The following is a 5,952-nucleotide window of genomic DNA, read 5'->3' as shown; positions in this document are numbered from 1 at the left end:
TCCACTCCTCCATGAAGACATCACGGAGCTGGTGGATGTTAGAGATCTTGCACTCCTCCACCTTACCTCTTCCACTCCTCCATGATGACATCACGGAGCTGGTGGATGTTAGAGACCTTGTGCTCCTCCACCTTCCGTTTGAGGATGCCCCACAGATGCTCAATAGGGTTTAGGTCTGGAGACACGCTTGGCCAGTCCATCACCTTTACCCTCAGCTTCTTTAGCAAGGCAGTGGTGGTCTTGGAGGTGTGTTTGGGGTCGTTATGATGGAATGCTTCCCTGTGGCCCAGTCTCCGAAGGGAGGGGATCATGCTCTGCTTCAGTATGTCACAGTACATGTTGGCATTCATGGTTCCCTCAATGAACTGTAGCCCCCCAGTGCCGGCAGCCCTCATGCAGCCCCAGGCCATGACACTCCCACTACCATGCTTGACTGTAGGCAAGACACACTTGTCTTTGTACTCCTTACCTGGTTGCCGCCACACACGCTTGACACCCTCTGAACCAAATCAGTTGATTTTGGTGTCATCAGACCACAGAATATGGTTCCAGTAATCCTTGTCCTTAGTCTGCTTGTCTTCAGCAAACTGTTTGCGGGATTTCTTGTGCATCATCTTTAGAAGAGGCTTCCTTCTGGGACGACAGCCATGCAGACCAAATTGATGCAGTGTGCGGTGTATGGTCTGAGCACTGACAGGCTGACTCCCACCCACCCCTTCAACCTCTGCAGTAATGCTGGCAGCACTCATATGTCTATTTCCCAAGTATGGATATGACGCTGAGCACGTGCACTCCACTTCTTTGGTGGACCATGGCGAGGCCTGTTCTGAATGGAACCTGTCCTGGCAAACCGCTGGTCTTGGCCACCGTGCTGAAGCTCAGTTTCAGGGTCTTGGTAATCTTCTTCTAGCCTAGGCCATCTTTATGTAGAGCAACAATTCTTTTTGTCAGATCCTCAGAGAGTTCTTTGCCATGAGGTGCCATGTTGAACTTCCAGTGACCAGTATGAGAGAGTGAGAGCGATAACACCAAATGTAACACACCTGCTCCCCATTCACACACGAGACCTTGTAACACTAACAAGTCACATGACCCCGGGGAGGGAAAATGGCTAATTGGGCCCAATTTGGACCTTGTCACTTAGGGGTGGACTCACTTTTGTTGCCAGCAGTTTAGACATTAATGGTGGTGTGTTGAGTTATTTTCAGGGGACAGCAAATTTACATGTTATACAAGCTGTACACTGACTACGTCACATTGTAGCAAAGTGTCATTTCTTCAGTGTTGTCACATGGAAAGATAGAATATTGACAGAAATGTGAGGGGCGGACTCACTTCTGGGAGATACTGTGTATCATGAGGCAATGAATAAATGTTGTTCTTTAACTTTCCTGCTTTAAATACCAAGAAGGCTACTTAACTGCTGAGTATGGTCTTCTCAACACCTGAAAATGATCTGCTCCAGAACCTGCACTGTGCAGGAAACAAACTCTAACACATTTGTGAAAAATAGAACTTTAAATGTTAACAGAAAAACAAAACGCTTTTAGACCGTGAGTAACAATACACAGAACACGCCGTCCCATTTGCTTGGTCCTCACCCCATAGATGAATGGATTCATGAAGGATGGAAATACAATGTAGATGTTGGCTAGGAAGAGGTGGACGTTACGGGGGATGGTCCTTTTCCCAAACCTATAAGTGACTAGGAAGAGGTGGACGTTATTGGGGATGGTCTTTTTCCCAAACCTATAGGTGACTAGGAAGAGGTGGACGTTACGGGGGATAGTCCTTTTCCCAAACCTAAAAGTGACTAGGAATAGGTGGACATTACGCGGGACGGTCCTTTTCCCAAACCTATAAGTGACTAGGAATAGGTGGACATTACGGGGGACGGTCCTTTTCCCAAACCTATAAGTGACATAGAAGATTCCCAGTAGGTAGGCAATGATGAAAACACAGATATGGGAGCCACACATTCCTACCGCTTTGTGCCTCCCTGGAGGACATCTTGAAGACGTCTCGTAAGATTGTGGCGTAGGACAGTCCAATGAAGAGCAGGTCAAACCCCGTGATGGAAAGTGAAAGTGCTAATCCATAAACATTGTCAGTCCTTGTGTCTCCACACGCCACGTTGACCACGGCCATGTGATCAGAGTACGAATGTAAGACAATGTTGTCACCACAGGCCTTCAGATGTCCTACTTGAACTGGAATGGAGATGACCACAATGGCTCCGGCCAGAATGAGAAGTGCAATCTTCTCCAGTAGCGAGTAGGTGAGGACAGCATTGTATCTCAGTGGGAAACAGATGGTCATAAATCGGTCACATGCCATAGAAGCCAGGAAGCTCGACTCAATGACTGCAAGACAATGGACAAAGAACATTTGTGTTGGACAGCTGGTGGCATCGATAAGACCACCATTCATCCAGAAGATCCCCAGAGTTTTTGGGAGAGCAGAGCTGGGGAAGGCCAAGTCGTTGAGGGCAAGCATGGAGAGGAAGAAGTACATGGAGGCTCTTCTCGGTTTTTATTACATACAGTACGGTTCCATTTCCCCGAAGAGCCAGGACATGAAGAAAACAGAAGAAGATAGATGTCCAGACAACTCCTTCTTGCAATCCTGGGATCCCAACCCCAACAAGGGCAACTAATATTGGGAACAGGGAGCATGGTTTGGTAGGAAGAAATGAACTCCATTTAGAGACACAAATATATAAAAAAGAAAAGAAAAAGAAGTTTTGAAAATAAAATAAAAAGATAACGGGTAACTAAACGCAAAAACAGCAGCGCATCTAAAATGTAGATATTTTATAAGAGACGGTACACTGTTGGGTCTGCTTCTATATGTTCTGAATGTTCTGATCCAAAGAAAGCCGATAACTGACAATTCTGAGAGAACACATTTACACTGATAAGCTGGGTACTGATCTTCAGTGCCCTGATTATTGGTGCAGCCCCATCCGTACCATCAATGCCCACCAGTGCATCAGTGTAGCATATCAGTACCACCTACTGGTGCCCATCATTTCCGCCTGTCAGTGCCGACTTGTCAGTACCTCCTCAGTGCCCATCAGTGCAGGTTATCAGTGTCTATCAGTGCCACCTCATCTATGCAGCCTCGTCAGTGCCCATCAATGCCGCCTCATCAGCGCACATCAGTGCAGCTTATCAGTGATGCCTCATGTGTGCAGCCAGTACCCATCAGTGCAGCCTTGTCAGTGCCCAGCAGTGTAGTCTCGTCAGTGCCCATCAGTGTAGCCTCATCAGTGCCCAACAGTGCAGCTTATCAGTGCCGCTTCATCTGCACAGCCTCATCAGTACCCATCAGTGCAGCCTCATCAGTGCCCAGCAGTGTAGTCTCATCTGTGCCCAGCAGTGTAGCCTTGTCAGTGCCTATCAGTGCCGTCCTATCTGTGCAGCATTATCAGTGCCCAGCAGTGTAGTCTCGTCAGTGCCGAACAGTGTAGTCTTGTCAGCAGGGGCGGACTGACAATTTGGAAACTCGGGCACTGCCCGAGGGCACGGGGTCAGTAGGGGGCCCCATGAGATGCCCCTGGTACCTTTTTCATAGGCTTTTTTGAGTTTGGGCAAGGACACAGGGGCCCCATGATCCGATATTGCCCGGGGGCCCCATTAGTTGTCAGTTTACTGTTTACTGGACATGTTTAATAGCAAAAAGTCAAAAATATTGTTTTTTTCTCAAAATTTTCTTTTTTTTTGTTTATTATTATTTATTTAGATTTATTATCTAAATTATTTAGATTTTCTAAAACTGGAGGGTGCAAAATCTGGTGCAGCTCTGCATGGCAGCCAATCAGCTTCCAGGTTTTATTGTCAAAGCGTAAGTGAACGAGCTGAAGTTAGGCCGGCCATACACGGGTCAATTTCCGGGTTGTACCTAAGAATATTTGACCCATGGCGCCGGCCGATTTTCTTGGATCCTCCCAATTTCATTTATCGGGCATGTTGGAAAATTCGCGAAAAATGAGCAATTTTCAAAATCATTGGTGGCACCATCGGATTACAGAACGAACTACGTTTTCGATAGAAAAAAATCGTTCAGAATTCGACCTGTTTGGCCTGCTTTAGAACTGATTGTCTCTCATGCACAGCTGCACCAGATTCCAGGTGCGCCAGTTTTACTAAGTCTCCCCCAGGGGGTCATATAAAGCTTGTGCAATATTGAGAACGGCCAATAGGTGGCGCTCTCCTCCTTTCCATTCAGTAACAAATTCTTCACTTTGACCTTCCGCTCAAAAATACAGAAAATAAGTGAAAAAACTCATAGTGTAGAATGATATAAACCAAAAATGAAAAAATACCTCGATTGTGCTCACATAAAAGGAGAATAACCATGCTCAGTCTTCCCATCCCCCACTATGTGTACCCATACGGAAGAGAAATATATTTTCAATATATTTAGAAAAAAAAAATGATATACTGTACGCGACATATATTTACAATATATTGGCCTACACGAATATATTTTAACATGTATTGAATAATAATAATAATAACGTATTACAAAAATGTTAATTAAAATATATTTTTCCAAAGGCATATATTTAAAAGTATGGTTTTAAAAATATATTTTCCACATATTTTTGAACATCTAAAAAAAATGCGTTTAAACATAGATCTAAATATAGATTTAAATATACTTGTAAATGCATTCCAAATGAGGCTTTGATATATATCACAGCATGTGTTCTGAATGTATTTTTAATAATATATTCACAATTATATTGAAATATATTTTTTAAATATATTGAATATGGCCAAAATTGTAGTATTTGAACTATAAGTTAATATATGTGGGAAGAATATATTAAGAATGATTTTTTAAATATATTTAAAATATATGTTTCTTCAATGTGGGTATATATATATATATATATATAAAATTATTATTATTTTTTTATATATTGTATATATATGTATATATATATATATATATATATGTATATACACTCATACACATACTGTGTATACATACACACACACATACACACACACACATAAATACACACACACAGTATATCATTTTTATTTTATTTTAAATATATTGAACACAGCCAAACTTGTAGTATTTGAAATATTTGTCAATATATTTGGGAAGAATATATTAAGAATGTATTTTTAAAATATATTTTTCTTCCATGTGGGTACACGCCATGCAATGGATTCCCATAGGGAAGAAAAATATATTTGTTTTCCAATAGTGTTTATTTGTTTTCATAAGAAATTACAAATCAGTACAGAGAAGATGTACATCTCCCCCCCCATCCCATACAAAGTGGGTCTTTCCGGAACAGGCGAAAAATATATTTAACCACTTGCCTACCGGGCACTTATACCCCCTTCCTTACCAGGCCAATTTTCAGCTTTCAGCGCTGCCGCACTTTGATTGACAATTGCGCGGTCATGCAACATTGTACCCATATGAAATTTTGATCATTTTTTTCTCACAAATAGAGCTTTCTTTTGGTGGTATTTAATCGCCACTGGGCACTTTACTTTTTGCGCTATAAATTAAAAAAAGTGCAAAAAATTGGAAAAAAAAAAAAAAGTTTATTTGTTTCTTTTATAAAATTTTTCAAACAGGTATTTTTTCTCCTTCACCGATTTGCGTTGATGAGGCGGCACTGATGGGCACTGATAGGCGGCACTGATGGGCACTGATAGGCAGCACTAAAGGGCACTGATAGGCAGCACTAATGAGGTGGCACGGATAGGCGGCACTGATAGACAGCACTAATTAGGGGTCACGGATAGGCGGCACTGATATGCAGCACTGATAGGCGGCACTGATAGGTGACACTGATGATGGGTACTGATAGACGGCACTGACTGGCATCACTTCTGGGCACTGACTCGCGGCACTGACTGGCACAACCCCTGGGCACTGACTGGTGGCACTGACTGGCAGCACTGCTGGGCTGCACTG

The 5,952-nt window shown here is 42.8% G+C and overlaps 1 pseudogene; it reads right to left on the bottom strand.

Annotated features, from left to right (window-relative positions):
- Positions 1-1,517: 1,517 nt before the first annotated feature.
- LOC149439292 (olfactory receptor 52P1-like) overlaps positions 1,518-5,952 on the bottom strand; it is a 75,044-nt pseudogene continuing 70,609 nt past the window's right edge.

This window comes from Staurois parvus, unplaced genomic scaffold, assembly GCF_062004578.1.
Source record: "Staurois parvus isolate SC_StPar_1 unplaced genomic scaffold, SC_StPar_1.0 ptg001135l, whole genome shotgun sequence".
Classification (NCBI taxonomy): domain Eukaryota; kingdom Metazoa; phylum Chordata; class Amphibia; order Anura; family Ranidae; genus Staurois; species Staurois parvus.
The sequence above is the reverse complement of the archived record's forward strand: the minus strand, read 5'-3'. Positions and strand labels throughout refer to the sequence as shown.